Here is a 23192-nt window from a genome sequence, read left to right as displayed (position 1 = left end):
TTAGCAACTCTTTCAGTTTAATGCCAGTTTATTTTTCTTCTTTCAAGTTTAAGTAAAATTTTGATGTTTTAAAAAGTAAGTAGCTTCTATAGAATTATTTTATTTTTTAAAAAATCATTTGACTTGCTGGTTATTTACCTATAGGTCTATCTATCCATCCATTTATCTAATTGTTCATAACAATAGCCGTGAGTAGGCTACACTGTAACACTTAAAAAAAATTTTTTTTTTTTTTTTTTGAGAGAGAGAGAGAGTCTGGCTCTGTCACCGAGGCTGGAGTATGGTGGCACAAATCTCAGCTCCCTGCAATCTCTATCTCTTGGGCTCAAGCCATCCTCCCACCTCAGCCTCCTGAGTAGCTGGATGCAGGATGCACCATCACCTCAAGATAATGTCAGACATTATCAGACAAAACAGACAAAAATCTCTGCCTTCATGGAACTTACATTCTAATGGAGAAGTCCAATAATTAAATAAGCACATTCTATAGGGTGCTGGCAGGCAATAAGCCCTACAGGGAGAAATGTATTTTTTGTAGAGATGCGGTCTCACTATGTTGCCCAGGCTAGTCTTGAACTCCTGAGCTCACGCAATCCTCTTGCCTCGGCCTCCCAAAGTGCTGGGATTACAGGTGTGGGCCATCACATGGAGACTTTAAACAATTCTGAGAAAATATTTTTGAATTAGAAAGTTTCTAGTACAAAGGGAAATGTCTCACTTCTTGGAGCAGAACAGAAGTTCTGACAGTACTGCCGCTTGGGACCACACTGCCACTTGGCAATCATCTGCTTTACCTGCGAAATACCTGCATCCTCCGGGTGGGGCATATCTTCTTCAGTTTGCCACAGTTGCCATCCCTCTTATTCTCCCAGCAAGGAAAGCACTGGTTGCTACATATCATCTTGCTTGCACTGTAGTTTAAAAAATTGTTTTTAGAGTAGAGAAAGATTTCTCCATACCCATGTGGAAAAGCTCAAGGTAGACCAAAAGGATTGAGTGAGTTTTCTTACATCAATCTCAACCATGAAATTTCCTCTCGACTCCTGAAGGCGTTTTAGTTTGCGATACAGGCTTAGAGTGACATCTAGAATAATGCTCACCAAGGACCGATACTATTTCCTTTTCCTTGGGGAGATGTGATTTTGTGTGAGTTGTTAGTTTCTTCTTTGCTCTTTTCTGCATTACATGATTTTTCTTTATGGTGAAAATGCATCATTTTTAGTTCTCAAACTTGGACAATACTTAAATGTTTATATACACACATATGTTATGTATGAATAGACATATGTGTTTATATAAATATACATATATGCATACATAAGTATCTAAATTTATGTGTGTGTGTGTGTGTGTGTGTGTATATATATACACAATGTGGTGAGGTAAAATTATTCAAAGTACTCTAATAAGAGAGAGGAGTACAGAACCTTTGGAGACAGTCTATGTACCTTCCCCTGAGTTAATAAATCAAGATTTACCATTAGTAATCTCCAGATACACCTCTAGGGATTCTCCCACATATATGTGTAAAAGTAAATGTGACTCATAAATGAGGGATTCATTTATCAGGCATTACGACTTTTCAGGATTCTAAAACAGCAGCAGAAAAAAATGATTTTTTAACACCACAGAAGGAAAACTTCTTAAAAAGTGAGATCTATTCGAGGGGAAACCACATCCAGATTTGGGAGCTGTTTCTTCTTTTTTTCCACAGAAAGACTGATGAGGAACTTCATCTGAATCTATAATGAGGTTTCAGTTAAGTTGTATTTAATCAATCTTCCTGGCAGTTGTGTTTAATTTACAAAGGTGTATCACTTCCCCCCTTCAAATTATTCAATTCGGTCTCTAGATGCTGTCTCCAAGCCAGGAGATGATGAATGAGCAGAAGGAGGAGAGGTAGCAATTTTACACCTGTTATGCTTTCAAATTATAGCTTTTCATTAGATTTGTTTCTTTAAAAAAAAAATCCAACAGCATTATGGATGTTTTTTACATTATAATTGACCCTAGCAACTATAAACTACTCTAACTATGCTGAAATAGGTAATCAATAAAGATCACAAAACACAAAAGCAACCAGGATTAAAATCTAGTATTTCCAAGAAATTGTCGGCTTCAAAATTATACCAGCCAATCAAAAGCTGTTTCTTATCTTGAAGGCTATGGTGAGAAAGGTAGGGAGTGTTTGGATGGGGCGCAATGTTGTGCTTTGTAATCCAGTCTTTGCATTTCATTTCTGCACTTTCTAGCTTGCAGATTGTTTTATTCTTTACCTTCCTGGCCTTCTGAGGGAGAGATTATGCTTCCTACAGGGTAAGGACTGAATCATTGGGAACTAGTAAATCCTAGTTCTCATGTATCATAATCTCCCTTTTTTTTTTTTTGAGACATTCTGGCTCTGTTGCCCAGGCTTGAGTGCAGTAACACGATCTTGGCTCACTGCAACCTCCAACTCCCAGGTTCAAGCAATTCTCAGAGTAGCTGGGATTACAGGCGCCCGCCACCACACCCAACTATATAGAACCTCCTTTCTGATAAGACGAATCTTTGTCCTGAATCAGAGTTTCCCTACAAGCTTTATCACTGCCTACTCTGCTTTTAAACGAATTCCTTAACCTATTTCTCACATTCCCACAATATACAACAAAGAGGAAATAAATCAATATTTTTTCAACCACACGGGAATATTTTTATTGTACCCATGAAATACTTAACACATTAATTAATATAATAAATATATAATTAATACAATTAATATAATTATATTAATATATATTAATATAATTAATATATTAATTATATAACTATAATATATTAATTATACATATATATAAAATGTATATTTCAGACAGAGGGAACATATTTAGTGTATCTATGCATGTGTAATGAACAAATACATGTAAAGCACTTAGTATCTGGCACATATTGCTCAATTCACATTATGATGATGATGATGATGATTAATATTTTCATTCAACAAATATTTCTGGAGTTCCTACAACATGCCCTGCACTATCCTACTGTGTGGCATATATCAGTGAATAAAACAGACAAAAATCTCTGCCTTCATGGAGCTTACATTCTAATGGAGAAGTCCAATGATTAAGTAAGTACATTCTATAGGGTGCTGGCTGGTGATAAGCCCTACAGAGAGAAATTAAAAAACCAAGGAGGGCCAGGCATGGTGGCTCACACCTGTAATCCCAGCACTTTGGGAGGCCGAGGCGGGTGGATCACGAGGTCAAGAGATCAAGACCATCCTGGCCAAGGTGGTGAAACCCCATCTCTACTAAAAATACAAAAAATTAGGCGGGCATGGTGGTTTGCGCCTATAGTCCCAGCTACTCATGAGGCTGAGGCAGGAGAATTGCTTGAACCTGGGAAGTGGAAGTTGCAGTGAGCCAAGATCATGCCACTGCACTCCAGCCTAGGCAACAGTACAAGACTCCACCTCAAAAAAAAAAAAAAAAAAAAAAAGAGGATAAAGAGTGCTGGGGGACGGTAGGAGGTGGTTGGTTTGTAATTTTGAATAAGTGGACAGAGGAGACCTGAGAAAGCAAGATGCCAGCAGACTTGAAGGAACCAAGGGAAGGAGCCAGGAATCTGGAAAATGTATGTTTCAGACAGAGGGAACAGCTCATGGGAGGGACAGCAAGGAGGCCAGGGTGGCTCATGCTGAGGGAAAACAGGCAAGAAGTAGGAGATTAACTCCTCTGCAGTCTATGAAGGAGAGAGTTGTATAAACCCAATATCCGCTGTATTAGTCAGATAGGGCTTCGATAACAAACACCACAGATGAGGTGGCTTAGACCACAGAAGTTTATGTTCTCACTGTTCTGGAGGAGTCTGAGATCAAGTGTCAGCAAGCCTGGTTCATTCTGAAGCCTTCCTCCTGGGCTGATAGATGATGCCTTCTACCTATGTCCTCACGTAGGGTGTGTGTCCTCCTCTCCTCTTCTTCTAAGGACACCATTTAAAGTGGATGAAAGCCTACTCCCAGGATCCCATTTTAACTGAATTATCTCTTTAAAGACCCATCTTCAAATACAATCATACTCTGTGGCACTAGGGTTTGGGACTTGAACATATGAATTTGGGGCTAGGTGACATGGTGCAGCACAGAACACTCAAGCTAACTTTTTCTGTAGCCACTCATACTGTGGCGGAACCGCCCCGCAATGAGGCTTCCTTCCTACTTCATGAGTCTGGTTATGACAGTCCAGTATCAGGTGAACCACTGCCTCACTTCCCTTTTACAGGAATTGCTTAACATTAGCATATACTTTCTGACTGCCGTCACCGAGGGTTCAAGTGCTCCTGGGGTTCATCACAGGACAAGTGTGGGGTGATGAGTCAGCTGTACAAAATGAAGTTGCCACGAATCCTTTTCTGAGAAATTGCTCAGAAAGGGTGAGCTGTTAGGTGCTACAAGGCATCTAGCTAAGTTAATGAAACATGTAAATCAAGAACTAGCAAAAACTAACTAGTGTTATCTGTGGAAATATCAACATGAATGAAGCATTGACCAGAAAAATTATTATGAACATTCCTTCTTTCAGATAATCAATTGCTTTTTAAGAAGTAAACTGTCTATACTCTTTTTTTTTTTTTTTCTTTTTTTTGAGATGGCGTCTCACTCTGTCACCCAGGCTGGAGTGCAGTGGCACAATCTTGGCTCACTGCAACCTCTGCCTCCTGGGTTCAAGCAATTCTTTGCCTCAGCCTCCCGAGTAGCTGGGATTATAGGTGCCCATCACCACACCTGGCTAATTTTTTGGTATTTTTAGTAGAGACGGGGTTTCACCATTTGGCCAGGCTGGTCTTAAACTCGTGACCTTGTGATTCACCCACCTTGGCTTCCCAAAGCTCTGGGTTTACAGGTGTGAGCCACTGCACCTGGCCATCAGAAGGTATTTCTAAAACAAGTATAGTGAGTGACAGAGCTTAATTCAAAATAAGGTCTATAGTCTTCCACATCCATAATCCGTAAATCTAGATTTTTTTTTTTCTTGAGACAGAATTGCACTCTGTTGCCTAGGCTCTAGTGTATGGAGTGCAGTGGTGTGATCACAGTTCACTGCAGCCTTTACCCCCTGGGGCTCAAACAATCCTCCCACCTCAGCCTCCAAAGAAGCTGAGACCACAGACATGAACAATCACACCTGGCTAATTTTTTAATTTTTTTTTGTTTGTTTTTGTTTTTGTTAAGAGACAGGTTCTCTCTGTGTTGCCCAGACTGGTCTCAAACTCCTGGACTAAAGTACTCCCCAGGCCTCGGCCTCCCAAAGTTCTGAAACTATAGGTGTGAGCCACCATGCCCTGCCAAATCTAGATTAACTGTGAGATAGTTATAGTTATGAGGTTGCTGAACAATGTACCAGACCTTCTGCTGATGGCCCCGCCAGTTTCTGAGGCTGTTTCACAGCAGCCACAGGGAAATTTGCCAAGTATTTCTAGCACGGTGCGTAAGCTACAGGAATTCAATGGAAATTACAGTTCCTTTTTTCTATTATTAACATAGGGAATTTAAATAACCTAGGGGAAGAGATCAAGATTAAGAGAAAATACTGTGTGGTCATGAAAGTATATTTACTGAACATTCATATGCCACTGCACAAACATTTAAAGAATGAATAAAGACCCGGTTCCTGACAAGGTCTTTCCCATAGCTGAATACTGTTAAATCCATCTTCAGGAGGCACATTACTTTTCATCATATATGCTAGGGAAATCATTTGCAGGAATTAAGATCTTAGGCTGAAATGAAACCATGCAACGGGCAATCAAAATGAGATGCCTCACCAGACGACCCAGGTGCCAGCGATCTTAACTCATCAGGAATGATTTGTCTTACTTAACAACTCAGCAGAATCAGAACAGATTTTTTTTAAATGCTTCTGAAACTTTGATGTGACATTTTTTTCCATAGGATCCAATTTCCTCATGTTGCATTTGATCAATGTTGGCAACCCCCTAGGTTTATTAACAGGCGGTGTTGACAGGTTAATTACATGAGGAAATTAGCACACGTCAGAGACCTAGGTGATCACTCCTACTTGCAATCACCCTTTTATTGTAAGTGACTTGCTGCAGCTTCTCACCCACTCCTGGGGCAGAGGGTTTGGACAACACAGAAACTACACAAAACCCAGCTCCCTTCCCTAGGGAAGGAGTCTAGCACTGTGTCTTCACTAGACACTTGGCAAAGGCTTCTTTGAGTGCATAAAATATTGAGGATAACTAAACACAGCGTTCTAGTTCCCTTGGACTGCCATAACAAAGTACCACAGACTGGTTGGCTTAAACAAGAGAAATGTATCATTTCACAGTTCTGAAGGCTTGAAATCCAAAATCAAGGTGTTTGCAAGGCCATGCTTCCTCTTTGAAAGGTGAAGATGCCAGGGAAGGAGCTATTCCAGGCCTCTTTCCAAGCTTCTCAAACTTACTTGGCTTGTAGCAACATAACTCTAATCTTCATGTGGCATTCTCTCTCCCTCTCTGTCTGTCTATCTGTCTGTCTGTCTCTCTCTCTCCCTGTGTGTGTGTGTGTGTGTGTGTGTGTGTGTGTGTCCAAATTTCCTTTTTTTGATGGGCGCAGTGGCTCATGCCTATAATCCCAGCACTTTGGAAGGCCAAGGAGGGAGGATGGATTGCTTGAGCTCAGGAGTTCAAGACTGGCCTGGCCAACATGGTGAAACCTTGTCTTTACTGAAATGCAAAAAAATTAACTAGGTGTGGTGGCATGCACCTGTAATCCCAGCTACTCGGGAGGCTGAGGCAGAAGAATCACTTGAACCCGGAAGGTGGAGGTTGCAGTGAGCTGAGATTGTGCCACTGCACTCCAGCCTGGGTGACAGAGCGAGACTCTGTCTCCAAAAACAAAAACAAAAATAAATATCCTCTTTGTATAAGGACACCAGTCATATTGGATTAGGGCCCATCCTAATGACCTCATGTTAACTTGATTACCTTTCCCTGTCTCTATATAAGGTCACATTCTAAGGTACCTGGAATTAGGACTTCAACACATGAATTTTGGGGGGGGACATAATTCAACCCATAATACACTCTGTTACTATCTAATTAATGATGGCTCCAGCAGCTGAAATTGCAGAGGAAAGAGGCAAGTACTGTGTTGTATGGTAAAAAAAATACGGGTTTCAGGGTCACATAGACCTGGGTTTGGATCCTGACCTGCTCATCTATGACCTGTGCCCTTTGGGAAGTCACTTGGTTAATTGTTCAAAGGCAGTTCATAATTATCTAGTGCATTTTTAAGTGATTTTAAAAAAGCCATTCATTTTATATACTTAACCAATATGTACTTTACAAATATTAATTTATAGAATCCTTCTAACAACTGAAGGGGTAGGTGTGGTTGCCACAGAAGGTGCACAAAAGTTGAGTAACTTAACCTCAATCACACAACTAACAAGAAACAGAGGCACAGTCCCAAAATAGTGGCCTTGCCCAAGACCCGAGACTTAACCACTGTACCATGCAGTAGATCCTGCCCTACGTGCCTTTGTTCAAAATGTTTTTGCTGGCTTCCCATTTGACTCAGAGGGAGAGCCAGGTCCTTAGAGTGGCTTAAGAAGCTGTAGGAGACATCATTCCTGCCAGCTGTGTGATCTCATCTCCAGTCACTTCCCCCTCATCACTTCTGCTCCAGCCAAAACACAATCCTGAACACACAGGTGCTCTCTGCCCCAGTGCCTTTGCACATGCTGTTCCCTCTGGCTATCGTGCTTTTCCACTGGCTTTCATAGGACCTCTCTAGTTCTCTCCAGTGCCTCCATGTCGTTACATTTTTGTGTTGCTGGTTACCTCCTGACATCATACACGTTTATTGTTTGCTTGCATACTGCTTCTCTCCTTTCACCCCACCGGAAGCTTCAAGAGAGTCATGAATAATATAAGTTTTAATACAGGTAATGCAAGTCATTGGACACTCATGAGCTTCAGGAGTCTTTTCATGTTTATTCACTGCTGTAATTCCAGCACTTAGCACACAATGGATACTCAATAAATATTTGTGAATGGATAAGTGAATTAATGAATTTGGTGACTACTACTAGGCCTGGTCTGTAGATCATGCTCAATAAATAATGACTGTGAATTTATTTTAGTGCAGAAACCAGAAGTTATTGAAAGCAGCACAGAATGAGGTTGAAAACCAAAGGTTCTTGGTCAGGGGATTTTTTTTCTTAATATTTAGGACAATGCATGTCGCTGAAATTCACCAGCATCAGGCTTGGGCACGGTGCCTGGGATATAAGAAGCACTCAGTAAATGAGGGTTGAGGAAAGTGAGAAGAAAGGGAAGGAGAAAGGAGAGGATAGACGGGGAAGGGGAGGTAAAAGAGGAAGATGAGAAGGGAGGAAGTTTGAACACCTGCTATGTGCTATGCAGGGTGCTGTGGTGCTGGCAACACAAAGATGAAAAACTGGGTCGAGCCCAGGAGAAACTCTGTGTCTGGTAGCTGAGAAGTGTCCTATGATAGACAGTGCAATGTGACAAAGCCACTCCACTAGGTGTGCCCATCTGACTGCATGGAAGTATCCTCAGAGTGCTTCTATTCTTCATTCCTCACTTATGAGGGGAAACAATTTTCTCTGAACCCCTGAACTTCACTTTTTTTTTTTTGAGATGGAGTCTCATTTTGTCACTCAAGCTAGAATGCAGTGGCATGGTCTTGGCTCACTGCAACCTCTGCCTCCGGGTTCAAGTGATTCTCCTGCCTCAGCCTCCCAAGTAGCTGGGGTTACAGGTGCCTGCCACCACACCCTGTTAATTTTTGTATTTTTAATAGAGTCAGGGTTTCACCACGTTGGCCAGGCTGGTATGGAACTCCTGACCTAAGGAGATCCACCTGCCTTGGCCTCCCAAAGTGCTGGAATTACAGACATGAGCCACCACATCCAGCCCAAACTTCACATTTTAAGCCACAATTGGACCAAGATCCACGTGAAACTTCTTAGACATGAGTGATCTTCAGAGACATTTTCTATCCTCAGTGACACAGGGTAGATGGCTCAGCCTAATGGCAATTTTTTTTTCTCATTGCCTTGCAAAAGTCTAGATAAATTACTTTCTGAAGGACTTTTTTTTTTGGTCTCTTCCTGCTGTTCTCAGCAAAGAAAAACAATAGCTTGCCAGGGACTCTGGGTGCCCATGTCACTTCTATAATAATAAACTACCACATGGAAAGTCTGGCAGAGGCAAACTCACTCACTCCATAGGAAATGCATTTTGGCTTGACAATTCCAAATGTTTCAAAGAAAAATAGGCCAAACCTAGGTTGTAATGTCTGACTAATGAAAACTATGCCGACGGCTACTCTTCACTGGTCTGAAACCAGAACCAGTGTTAATGGGTAACCGTTCACAGGGATCCTTCGTCAACCCGACCTCAGCATTCTCCTGTGGAATGTCCTTATCAGCATCAAAAGTCACCACATTCCATACAGATCTTTCTGGGACAGAGAGTGTAAAGCCGTGCTACCATATAAGGTCATTACCAGCTGCCACAGTGCTGTTTTCAGGGACGAAGTTCCCTGTGTCAGACCCTTCTCCCACCAAATTCAGGGCAAGATGGGGAGACTTACTTCTGGGATGACATATTTTAGAGTCCGACCACAAAATGCAGAAATGAGCTGTCATGAATGATGTCTGAAATCACTGTGCATTCAACATCTGAAAATGTTTGTCCTTTTTTGGAATCTAGAAAGCCAACCCTTTGGAGCACAGTTCACAAATCCCCATTCTGTGTTTATACTCATTACAGACTATGGATTTCAGAACGTGTGCCCCATGATGACTTAACTTTCACAAAAATTGAAAGAAGAGGGAATTCTGATTTCTAGGTAGCTTTCTAGTGACTGGAACTTTTCTGACACTTGGCTAACGCCCATACTACAGAGGACGTGTCAAGAGAAGAGAGAATGAGAGTCAGTACTCAGAGTGTTTCAGGTAGGGGGTGGGTGGGTTGAATTTACCTTCTTGGAATGTATTTTTAAATTTAATACTAAAAAATGAATTTGCATTCTCGGGTTAGAGACCAACTCCTTTGTTTATCCAACCAACATTTATCTGACAAACGAATTGGAAAGAAAGAGAAAAGGAACAGGAAGAGGAAAAGTAATCCAGAAATGTCCTAAATCAAGTATCAAGAGATAATTAAGAATGGATTCAACCTAAAATAGTCAGTCATTTTTCCTTATTAGAAACACAACAAGAAAATGAGAAATGCACTCCAAATTATGAATTAGAATAAATCTCTCAAAATAACAAAACACAAGTCAGGCACAGTGGCTCACACCTATAATTTTAGCACTTTGATGGGCCAAGACAGGAGGATAGCTTGAGCCCAGGAGTTTGAGACCAGCCTAAGCAACATGCCAAAACCCCACCTCTACCAAAAGAAAAAGGAAAATTAGTCTGTAAGTCCCAGCTACTTGGGAGGTAAGGTAGGAGGATCACCTGAGCTCAGGGAGGTTGAAGCTGCAGTGAGCCATGATTGCACCACTGCACTCCAGCCTGGTGACAGAATGAGATCCTGTCTCAAAAAACATATAAATAAAATAAAATATAGAAGAAAAGAGTCTATGATAGAAGGTAGTAGAAAATTAAAATTTGTCCCATGTAGTATCTAAAGTTGTTTTAATTTTTTTATTCTTAGGAAACTAGAAAATACGTGTTTTTCCAAATCACTGAGCTGCAGAAAAATAATTTCTTAAATGCAGATGGAACCATTATTGTAATAGTGGGACGCATTTGGATTTTTTCCCATTTCCTTTTATCCTTCAACTCAGCAAAAGCTTATTTTTATGGCATTCTCATGAGATCCCCATACATAGTCATAAAACCAACCTATAATGTTTAAAAAAAAGAAAGAAAGAAAAGAAAGGAGCTACTAGAAAAAAAACTTGTTTTAAAAGAAACTTTTAATACTGGATAGACATAAAAGTTATTTTTTTCACTCCCCAACTAAACTTTTTTCAAATTCCAGGGCTCAAATGATTCGCCCACCTCAGCCTCCCAAAGTGCTGGGATTATAGGCGTGAACCATTGCAACCAGCTTTGTTTGATTTCAAATAAAGAGAAATAAGCTTCTAGAGAAAGAAAAGCATGTGTTGAAAATGCCTAGATTAAGATAAGAACATGAGAAGACCTATATCATTGGTCACCCACTAGCTTGCTTTTTCTGCTCTAGGTTTGTAAGCTACCAGGCCTCAAAAGAATGAGGATGCTTTCAATCAAATGGTTCCATACTCATCTCTAGGTTCATGCCTCTCAATCTGTGTTAGGCATGCCTTAGTTCAAGTTGTGTGCCAAGGATTACATAAGGCCAAAAACGAATATGAAACATTTTTCTGCAGTGCTCATTTTATGCCAAGACTTTTTGGCGAAGGGTTATTAAAACAATGGTGATATTATAAAGTAGAATGCAAAAGTAATTTTGCATTAAAAATTACATGACTTTAAAAAGTCATGTAATTTTTAAAATAAAACAAGATTTCAAATATATCCCGGGCATGAGGCAGACTGTTTGAAGCTACCTGTTTATTCCTTTGACTTGAGGGACGTTTTGGTGGAAAGTTTCAGAAGCATACCTCTGGGTCCCCTTAAATGAGTCTGAAATGCCCAGTGGAAATGCTTTCAGGATGCATAAAAGAAAGCTACCTCAAATAATGGCCTTGTAGATGCCAGTCTCTAGGCTTTCTGAAACCCTGCCCCACATTTGCATGGTTTTGATGCAGGGTAGGTGAGCCTGAAAGTGGAGCTTGGGCCACGAGTGTTCTTGGCTTTGCCCAGGAAAGAATTCAAGGGCAAGCTGGAGGTAGAAGAAAACAGCTTTATTGAAGCAGCCGTGTTGCAGCTCCGTGGCTGCTCCTGCGGAGCAGGGCTACCCCGCAGGCAGAGAGTAACAGCTCAGGGCAGTTCTGCAGTCATATTTATGCTCAATTTTAATTGCATCTAGATTAAGGGGCAGTTTATGCAGACATTTCTAGGAAAGGGGTAGTACTTTGGGGTCTTGCCATGGAAAGGGGAAGTAACGCTCAGATGTTGCCATGGCAACAGTAAATTGACATGGCACACTTGTGGGCTCTCTGATGGAAAGCTGCTTCTGACCCCGGCCCTGCATTTGCTAGTCTTCAATCTGGTCCAGAGTCTGAGTGCAGCCTCTGGAGTCAAGTCCTGCCTCCTACCTCAGTTTGACCTACCTCAGTCTCTCCGGCAGTCTTGGCCTCCATCTTTACAACATTTCTCATCTCTTAGTCTGCATCTCAAGCCTAGACTTCAAAATTAGAGTGGGGATTCCCAAGTCCAACTTGGACCATCCTCTCTACTATCTGAATATTGAAGGCAAATGGGTTTCTGTGCCCCACCACAGCCCGGGCAGCACTGAGCTTCCTGGGAAAGGTGATGAGACCAGCACAACCCTGATTTAGGCAAGCAAAGGTTGGGCTCTGCACCAGAAATTCCACCAGAAGGGCCAGATGTGTACAACATATAGCTTTTATATTTTCCACTCAAATACCCTGACATAGTACACTCAAACTGTCTCATGATAAGTAAAGAGAAAAAAATGTTTGTTTTAAAAAACTGATTGATAGTCATTGCAATGAAACGGCAGGGATTAGTCTGTTCTCATACTGCTGTAAATAAATATTTTAGGCTGGGCAAGGTGGCTCACACCTGTAATCCCGGCACTTTAGGAGGTCGAGGTGGGCAGATCACCTGAGGTCGGGAGTTCGAGACCAGCCTGACCAACATGGAGAAATTCCCTGTCTCTACTATAAATACAAAAATTAGTCGGGTGTGGTGATGCATGCCTGTAATCCCAGCTACTTGGGAGGCTGAGGCAGAAGAATCACTTGAACCTGGGAGGCAGAGGTTGCGGTGAGCTGAGATTGTGTCACTGCACTCCAGCCTGGGCGACAAGAGCAAAATTCCATCTCAAAAAAAAAAAAAAAAAAAAAGAAAGAAAAAGAAAAATGCCTGAGACTGAGTAATTCATAGGGAAAAGAGGTTTAACTGGCTCATGATTCCACAAGCTATATAGGAAGCATGGCTGGCAAGGCCTCAGGAACCTTTCAGTCACTGAGATGGATGGTGAAGGGAAGCAGTCATGTCCTACGCGGCTGGAGTGGGAGGACGAGAGAGAAGTGGGGAGGTGCCACACACTTTGAAACGTCTAGATGTCGTGAGAACTCTATCACAAGAACAGCACCAAAGGGGGAAACCCACCCCCCGACCAACTGGCTCCTACCAGGCCGAACCTAAAACGTTGGTGATTACAATTTGACATGAGATTTGGGCGGGGACAGAAATCCAAGGCATCTTTGCTGTTTTCAAGTAGTCACTATCAAGGATGCCTCTAAAAGTAGGAAGGAAACTGATGCTCACAGTCTCTCTACACATGCACTGTGCTAAGAACTAAGCAGTGGCTTGCATCGCACATAGTATAGTAACAATAAAAAGTTATCGTTAGCACCATCTAACAGATGAGTAAACTGGAGATTCATATCCGGGTCTCTCTGGCTCCGAAGTCCAGATATGTGATCCTTCTACATTATATCACCTCTCCCAAAAAAATTCTTCGATTATTCTGGTGAGTTCACTTCAGTCGATGTTTGTGCAGACCAGGAATTGTGGTCAATGCTTCGGAAAAAAGATGAATAAGAGAGTATAGTTTTCTCGTGTGGTTTACAGTTGAGTAGAGAATTCTGAATTTTAAATGGATCTTTTTAATAAAGTTGCTCATTAAATAACTAAATTCTATGCTCCTGAAATTTTGACAATCTTAAGATGCCTTCTCAGATCCCCCAAGACTAGGTTTGGTATCTCTTCAATGTGCTTGCAGAGTATCATGGACCAGCCCCCATCACAGCTCATAGCATACTGTATGGAAACCAATCATTTCTTTTCTTTATCCCTACTCTGTTTCACTGTTAGATTCTTTGAGACAAAAGTTGAATTTTATTTATTCTTGTCTCTGTAAGACCTGTCCCTTTAAGAGAGATAGAAAGGACCAAAAAATTTTGTCAAATGAATAAATACATTTTCTTTTCACTAAACTAACTGTTCCAATTTATTTGTGAAACCTGATTTCCAGACCATCCCCCAATCCCCTATCACCACCACCTAAGCTGTTCATCTTTAAATTATCTCTAGCTTCTTGTTATCCCACTTAAAGGAGACCTGAGGACAGCATTCTAGCTATGACCTAATAAAGCACCCTATGTTATCTCGTGAGTTGAGCTGCATTTAGTAGCCAAGGTACTCTATGTGGGATTTAATGAGTTAGTAGTATTCATTGTGATTGTTGGGAATTATGAGCAAGACTGATAGTAAGTATGCATCAGTCCTATGTAGTGACTGGTGTCCTCTCTTCCTGTAGGTTCCAGTGCCATTCTGCTGGAATAAGATATTAAGTATGATTCAAACTAGGAAGGTATAATTAAGGTAATGGAGATGCCATGAACAAATAATCAATTACGATTTTTTTTTTTTTGAGATGGAGTCTCACTCTGTCACCCAGGCTTGAGTGCAGTAGTGTGATCTTGGCTCACTGCAACTTCTGCCTCCTGGGTTCAAGCAATTCTCCTGCCTCAGCCTCCTGAGTAGCTGGGATTACAGGTGCGTGCCATCATGCTCAGCTAATTTTTGTATTTTTAGTAGAGATGAGGTTTCACCATGTTGGCCAGGCTGGTCTCAAACTCCTGACCTCAGGTGATCCGCCCGCCTGGGCTTCCCAAAGTGCTAAGATTACAGGCATGAGCCACCACAGCTGGCCACAATTACAGTTTTAATAACTGTTACAGACTGTGAGGAACTTGACCACAGAAATCATTTCTTGTCATGTTTAGACTCCTGGCACAGTGACTGCTGCCTGCAAAGACATCCAGGCTTTAACCATTTCTCAATGCCTCCATTGTGACATCCTGGCTCAAGCCATCATCACATCTCCACTGTATTCATACAAGAGCTTTTTGTTTTTTTTTAATTGAGACAGAATCTTGCTCTGTCACCCAGGCTGGAGTGCAGTGGCAAGATCTCGGCTCACTGCAACCTCTGCTTCCCGGGTTCAAGCGATTCTCCTGCCTCAGCCTCCTGAGTAGCTGGGATTACAGGCGTGTGCCACCACACCAGGGTAATTTTTTTATTTTTAGTAGAGACGGGGGCTTCAGCATGTTGGTCAGGCTGGTCTCAAACTCCTGACCTCGTGATCTGCCTGCCTGGGCCTCCCACAGTGCTGGGATTACAGGCGTGAGCCCCTGCACCAGCCACAAGAGCTTCTTAGTTGGTCTTCCTGCTTCTGTCATTGGCCTCTGTGATGGTTAATCTTATTTGTCAACTTAACTACATCCAGATATTTGATCAAACACTATTCTAGACATTTCCGTAAGGTATTTTTTAGATAAGATTAACATTTAATCAGTAGACTCTGAATAAAGCAGATTGCCCCAGAAGCGTTCTTTCCCCTGAGATCTGCGTGGCTCTCTCTTTCATTGCCTTTCAACTGTTGTTGGCGCTTCAGGAAATTCTTCCTTAATCACTATTTAAATCTCACATGTACTGTCCTCCCCACCAGCACTCTCATCCTTATTGTGCAGCCTTATCTTTCTCTGTAGCACCTGTCACCTTCTAACACACCCTATTATTTATTTATTTCCTATGGGACTCTCCTTACCACTACGATGTAAGCTGCATGAGGGAAGGGGCCTTTCATTCCCAGCCTGCTAGAGGCACTCAGTATTTATTGAATAAATGAATAAATAAATACATTCTGCCCCCAGGAAAATTATCACTTATATGTTCTCTTTGCATCTTCAAATTTTCTCCTTTATCTCTTTCCTGTAAGCATTTAAAATATCTGCAAGATTCCCCACTTTAACAAAACAAAATAAGATAACAAAGACTAACAATAAACTTTTTTCTATGGTTTTATTCTTAGTTCTCTGCCCTGATCATCTTATACCATCTCCCTGGGTGACTTCATCAAGACCCTGGTTTTGAGCCATGATATGCTGATGACGTCCATATAAAGATGTCCATATATGACGACCAAATAGAGACTATAGTCTCTAGCCCAGCCCACTCTTCTGGAGTTGTAAGTTCAGGCAACTGCCTACTATGCATCCCCTGTGTGCTTCACAAGCATCTCAAACTCAACAGTTCCAACAATGAGGCCAACAGAATTCCCCTAATTAACCTACACTTTTAGGCAATAGCCTGTATATGACACCCATGTCCTGCCAACTGGTCCAAGCCAGAAACCTAGGTTCCCTTATACCTCCTCCCTCTTCCTCACCCCCAAATCTAAATTTCTATGACATTCTATTTTACCTCCTAAATAGTTTTCAAACCCATCTGCTTTCAGGGGCCAGCTCAGACCCTCACCACTTTTTGTTTCTATGACTACCCATCCCTTTAACAATCCTTCCTTCCTCATTTTTTTTTTTTTTTTTTTTTTTTGAGACAGGGTCTCACTTTGTCACCAGGCTTGAGTGCAGTGGCGCGATCTCGGCTCACTGCAGCCTCCACCTCCCTGGTTCAAGTGGAGAACCAGGGAGAATACATTCTCCTGCCTCAGCCTCTCAAGTAGCTGGGATTACAGGCACACACCACGACGTCCAGCTAATTTTTGTATTTTTAGTAGAGACAGGGTTTTACCATGTTGGCCAGGATGGTCTTGATCTCCTGACCTTGTGATCCCCCCACCTCAGCCTCCCAAAGTGCTGGGATTGCAGGTCTGAGTTACTGCACCTGGCCTTTCCTCTTGTCTGTTCCCTACCATCTTAATCCATTACAGCAGCCAGAAGTGATCCCTCTGAAATGCAAACCAGATCCTGCGATACGCCAGCTTAAAACCCTTCCTTGGCTCCCACGTAATTCCAAAGAGAGTCCAAAATCTTTTGAGATCCAAATCCAACCTACCTTCCCACCTTGTTTCCTGCCATCTCCCTTCTACTCTACACTTTTCTTTGCTTTTTTTTTTTTTTGAGACAGAGTCTCACTCTGTTGCCCAGACTGGAGTGCAGTGGCTCAGTCTTGGCTCACTGCCACCTCTGCCTCCCAGGTTCAAGTGATTCTCCTGCCTCAGTCTCCCAAGTAGCTGCGATTACAGGCGCATGCCACCATGCCCGGCTAATTTTTGTATTTTTTAGTAGAGACAGGTTTTGCCATGTTGGCCAGGCTGGTCTTGAACTCCTGACCTCAGGTGATCTGTCTGCCTCAGCCTCCCAAAGTGCTGGGATCACAGGTGTGAGCCACTGCGCCTAGCCTGTACACTTTTCCCATGCCAAAATGAATGCAGCTCCCCACACTTCATCCCAGCAGTCATTCTTGCCTTCATTCATGCCGACACTCTGCCTGGAACTCCCAACTCCCTTTTAATTTACAGGGCCAGTTGTACTTATTCTTAAAGACTCTCCTCGTGTGACTTCCTCTTCAGGATGATTTAGAGACTCTTTGAGGTCTCACAGCATCACACATGTTGTGTGTCTACTAGCATCTATTACCCCGAATTGAAGATGATTTACTTACTACCTCCATTTTTCTAAACTTCACATTTTTCGAGAGCAAGGAATATGTCTTTATACAGTTTTTTATTCCTCATTCTTAGCTCAGTTCCTAGCATAGAATAAGCACTCAATAAATCTCATTTAATTGTAATAATGATTTTCTTATCAGCTCCTAGCATAGCATAAAGCTAAATACATCTTAGTTAAATGAAATAAATGGGATGTGACATGCCGGGGAGCCTGAGAGTGAGGCAACTTCACTGAGAAGCTAGGAAGAGGATTCTAACATGGGGATGGTGTCAGATGAAGGCTCCTCTTCTGTCTCTGTGAGAGCAATGTGTCAGAAATGGAAATCGCAATTCAGAGCTGTGACTGGGGTCGCAAGTGAAGATGGGAAGGAAGGAATTATCTTTGAAGCAGGAAGTTGTGTCAACAACTAACCTCACGTCACCCTAACGGAAGTTTTCATTAGCAGGGAGAATAAAAGAGTAGTTATTTGGAGATATTCCAAAGTTGTGGGGTAGAGGGGTAGAGACGACAGGACTAATGGTTACAGAGGAGAACCTGAGGCATGCCAAGGAGAATGCCTCATCCATACCCAAGAACCCTTCTGGAGTAATGGTAGGAATGGAGAAACTGAGATTCTGTTGGCTGAGGGCTGAAGTGCCAAAGATGACTTATAATGTACATATACAAATTAATGGGTCAAATGTCTAAATAGGACATACCTCTTATTGGAATTCCATTGACATCACTTCCTCTACTAGAGGAAGCTTCTCAACCACAAAGTAGGAGAGGATGTATGTAACTGTCCAAAGGTAGGAATTGGTATAAAATTGTGTGATCAGCTAAACATGGGAATGCTATTATTTTCTCCAAGTCACTGGCCACATATTTGAATACAAAAAGGGCAAGGACAGAGCTCTTTGCCACAAGACTCAGATTTCTTTTCAGTTTGACACCCATAGGGGCCCGTGCTTCCACATACTACTAATTGGTCTGATTGTCATCCAGCCTTAGTTGCAATACTATTACAAGAGACCTTATCAAATGCCTGGATGAAATCCCCTTATACTGTGTTTACGGCAGTGGGCTTTATGAAGTTCTGCAAAGGTGAATAGATAGCTATTTGGTAGGTATCTGAACTTCTGTCTTATCCAGTAGAGTACCTCTACTAGAAACTTCTTTATATATTCAGATATGGGTAAAGATCTCAACGCTTTTTTTAAAAAAAGAAAAAAAAAGCACATAAACTAGATATCTATGGCATCAACCAATTTAGCAATTTGATTTAAAAAGGAAACTGGGACAGTTTAGCATACTCATGATTATCATACACAGGTTGGTTCATACACAGAGTCATCATGATTTCCTTTCTGAGGACAACCAGTAGTTGAATTTGGAGTCAGACAGATGTATTCTGTGTGCCAGCTTTTCTGCTTATAAGCTATATCACTCTCAGGCAAGTTACTTAAATTCCTCTTGGGCCTCAGTTTTATCTGCAAAATGTGTATAGCACTAGTTAATTGTGTTATTGTATGGATTAAACTAGATGTAAAATTGTAGAGGAACCCCAGCATATTGGAAGGTTTTTTTTAAATTAATCCATTCTAAAAATTTTTTAACTGCTGACATCTTGCCTGGATGATGCCTAGGTATCTATACAAATCAGAATCCTATTTCCCCCATTTTGAAACCAGAACATTTTCCTGTTTGAGTCATCTGGCCACTCTGTGTTCTCTGTTCATTTATTTATCTGCATATATTTATTGAGCACTTACTCTATACCAGGCAATGTTCTAAATGCTGGAATACAGCAATGAATGAAACAGATCAGGCCCATGCTCTCAGGGAACTCATCTAGTTGCTAGATTAGGTCAACTTTGGAACTAATCAAGTTAAAGTGCCAAAGACTATCAATGATTTAATCACCGAGAAATACAATTTATCCGGAGTCAGAGATGAAAATGTATTTCTAACACCTCGATATTCTCTTACATATACTTTTCTAACTTGAATTCAGTTTTTCTTGTGAAGAAATTTCATCTTTTTCAGTTTAAAGATCAGTTTTCCTTATAGAGGACACAGACAGAATAAGAATTGCATAATTTGATTTTCTTTATATTAATATTTTCCCAGCTTCCCTAAGCAGTGCCTGTCCTTTCTGGCTCTTCTTTGTGCTCTGAACATAGTTTTCAAAGCCCTTTGGCTTCTTCTACCTTGTTCTGTTGTAAGAGTCCTGACAACAGCTAGTTATGTTCGTCTTTTTTTTTTTTTTTTGAGACAGAGTCTCATTCTGTTACCTAGGCTGAAGTGCAGTGGCGCGATCTCAGCTCACTGCAACCTCTGCCTCCCAGGTTCAAGCGATTCTCCCACCTCAGCCTCCCAAGTAACTGGGGTTACAGGCACCTTCCATCACACCCAGCTAATTTTTGTACTTTTAGTAGAGATGGGGTTTCACCATGTTGGCCAAGCTCGTCTCAAACTCCTGACCTCAAGTGATCTGCCCCCCTCAGACTCCCAAAGTGTTGGGATTACAGGTGTGAGCCACCGTGCCCAACCTGTTTGTTCTTTGTAGTAGGCCCTTTGCAATCTGAATTTGTGAATAAATATCTGAGTTTATCAGAGACCTCCTGGCTGGTCATAATGACCAATGCTGTAGCATTCCCTTTACTTAATTTAATTATGTGGTAGATTTTCTCTCTCTCTTTCTCTCTACTCTCTTTTAGATCTCTGCCCAAAAAACTAAAATTTTATAACTTTCTTCCTAAAATCTGAGATCATAATAATTCTCTAGACCCATGCTGGGCAAAAGTAGCCACATATGCAATTATAAATTTTCTAGAAGTTATATTATAAAAGTAAATGAAATAGTTAACATTAATTTTAATAGGTTTAATTCAATCCACTATTTTAAAATATTTACATTTTAACATATAATCAATAAACATCATTAATGATATAGTTTGCATTCTCCTCTTTTTGTTCTGAGTCCTCAAAATAAGGTGCATATTTTTGTACTTACAACACATCTCAATTCAGATGAGCCCCATTTCAAGTGCTCAGTTGCCACATGCACCTAATTAGCACAGCTCTATACCCATCATGCAAAAGCTATTCATGCTACCCATTATTTCCTTTTAATATTGAGTTAATTATTTCTTATTAAAGCATTTGGTTAGTAAAAACCATGACAAAGAACTAAAAACCCTTAAGTTCTAAAACTGAGCCAGTGTGAAGTAGTATTTGTTGTATCATGAGCTCAAGTCTGTGACTTTTGCTTTGTCTCTTTCTCAGAACTTGCATATGAATGCACCCAACAATGTCATTTGAAACACTTAGCACCTTAGTAGGGGGTCACTAAACATCTCTGCTCTCCATTGCTTTTCATCTGTGGTGTCTTAGCTTGCCGTTAAAAAACATAGCAGATTAATTGAGCTTTAAATGATATTCCACAAACAAACAAATTGCAAGATGTTTGATCTCATTAATAAGCAAATAAATGCAAAGTGAAAGAACAATTGGGAGTCATTTTAGCCTATTAATTTAGCAATTTATCTTTAAGTGACTACATCTAATGAGGATAAGACCTTGAAAATTGTTTTTCTGCACACTGTTAGTGATATTGTCACGACATTTTAAGAAAACATTTTGACAATATGAGTCAGTAAAGTTAAAAATATTTATCCCATTGATCCTGTAATCATTCTTCATGGACATTATCCTATAGAAATTATCAGTGATATTGATGATGATATATATATGGAATGCTTTCTTCAGAATTATTTATAAAAGCAAAAAGTGAAAACAGCCTCACTGTCCAAAAGGGGAAATAGGATAAGTAAATTACTCTGTGTTCATTAGGCAGCATATTAACTAGGTATTGAAATTATAATTTGAAAAACTTTCAGGAATAATAAAAATATAAGAATAATATGTTAAGCAAAATTATAATTAAATTACATAGGCCAGCCACTGTGGCTCACACCTGTAATCCCAACCCTTTGGCTGATGGGGAAGGATCACTTGAGAAAATATTTGCAAACTATGCATCCAACAGATGTCTAATATCCAGAATCTATAAAGAACTTAAACAAATTTACAAGCAAAAAAAAAAAAAACTCCATTAAAAATTGGGCAAAGGACATGGACAGACACCTTTCAAAACAAGACATACACATGGCCAAGAAGCATATGCAAAATGCTCAACATCACTAATCATCAGAGAAATGCAAATCAAAACCACAATGAGATACCCTTTCACACCAGTCAGAATGGCTATGATTAAAAAGTCAAAAAATAACAGATGCTGGCGAGGTTGTGGAGAAAACGGAATGTTTACACACTGCTGGTGAAAATGCAAATTAGTTCAGTCACTGTGGAAAACAGTTTAGCAATTTCTCAAAGAACTTAAAGCAGAATTACCATTGGACCCGACAATTCCAATATTGGATATATACTCAAAAGAATATTAATCATTCTACCGTAAAGGCACATGGACTCATATGTTCATCACAGTACTATTCACAATAGCAAAGACATGGCATCAACCTGAATGCCTGTCAACTGTAGGATGAATTAAAAGAAAAAATGATACATATATACAATGACATAGTATGCAGCCATAAATATGAATGAGATCATGTCCTCTGTAGTAACATGGATGGAGTTGGAGGCCATTATCCTAAGCAAACTAACACAGGAACAGAAAACCAAATACCATATGATTTCACTTATAAGTGGCAGGTAAACTTTGAGTATACATGGACACAAAGAAGAAAACAACAGACACCGGGGCCTACTGAGGGTGGAGGGTGGGAGGAGGATGAGGATCAATAACTGTCTATCGGGTACTATGCTTTTTACCTGGATAACAAAATAATCTGTACACCAAGCTCCCACAACATGCAATTTAGCTACATAAGAAGCCTGCATATGTATCCCTGATCCTAAAATAAACGTTAAATTATTTTATAATTTATAATAAATAAAAAACATTGTAATGGCTCCGGCCCACAGAGAAAACATTTATTTGGTAAGAATATGATCACTGGTAAGAATAAAATGAGCAAAAATATATTTTTGCCATTTTACTTTAACGGGAGTAATAACTAGCATTTTTTTTTTTTTTTTTTGAGATGGAGTTTCGCTCTTGTTACCCAGGCTGGAGTGCAATGGCACGATCTCGGCTCACCTCAACCTCCGCCTCCTGGGTTCAGGCGATTCTCCTGCCTCAGCCTCCTGAGTAGCTGGGATTACAGGCATGCGCCACCATGCCTAGCTAATTTTTTGTATTTTTAGTAGAGACGAGGTTTTACCATGTTGACCAGGATGGTCTCGATCTCTTGACCTCGTGATCCACCCGTCTCGGCCTCCCAAAGTGCTGGGATTACAGGCGTGAGCCACCGCGCCCGGCCATAACCAGCATTTTTATGAGTTATAATGAGGCAGAAATAAATTGACTTAAGTAAAAATTTGAAAGTTTCCAAGTGTCTTTCTAAATTAAATAAAGGTCTGAGTTGAAGATTGGAAAGAACAGTTTGAATTTAATTATAACATTTTTTAATGTAATTAATACTTAACGTGGTGCTGACCATGTTACTGAATTCATTCTAAGCTCTTTACAAATATTAACTAACGTCATCCTCCTAACAGC

General features: G+C 40.7%; 1 protein-coding gene across 3 annotated transcripts in view; it reads right to left on the bottom strand.

The window, feature by feature from the left end:
- EDN1 (endothelin 1) overlaps window positions 1-23192 on the bottom strand; it is a 103488-nt gene that overhangs the window by 68001 nt on the left and 12295 nt on the right. The window contains exon 5 of one of the 3 annotated variants that reach the window (XM_064362985.1): window positions 795-911. The exons of the other annotated variants lie outside the window; for them this stretch is intronic. The gene's annotated coding sequence lies outside the window, so the exon portion shown is untranslated. The remainder of the gene's footprint in view (window positions 1-794; window positions 912-23192) is intronic. 3 annotated transcript variants of the gene reach the window in all.

Source organism: Aotus nancymaae, unplaced genomic scaffold (assembly GCF_030222135.1).
Source record: "Aotus nancymaae isolate 86718 unplaced genomic scaffold, 86718_ANA_hifiasm-v0.15.2.pri h1tg000051l, whole genome shotgun sequence".
In the NCBI taxonomy this organism is placed as follows: Eukaryota; Metazoa; Chordata; class Mammalia; order Primates; family Aotidae; genus Aotus; species Aotus nancymaae.
This window is presented reverse-complemented; position numbering and strand designations above follow the sequence as displayed.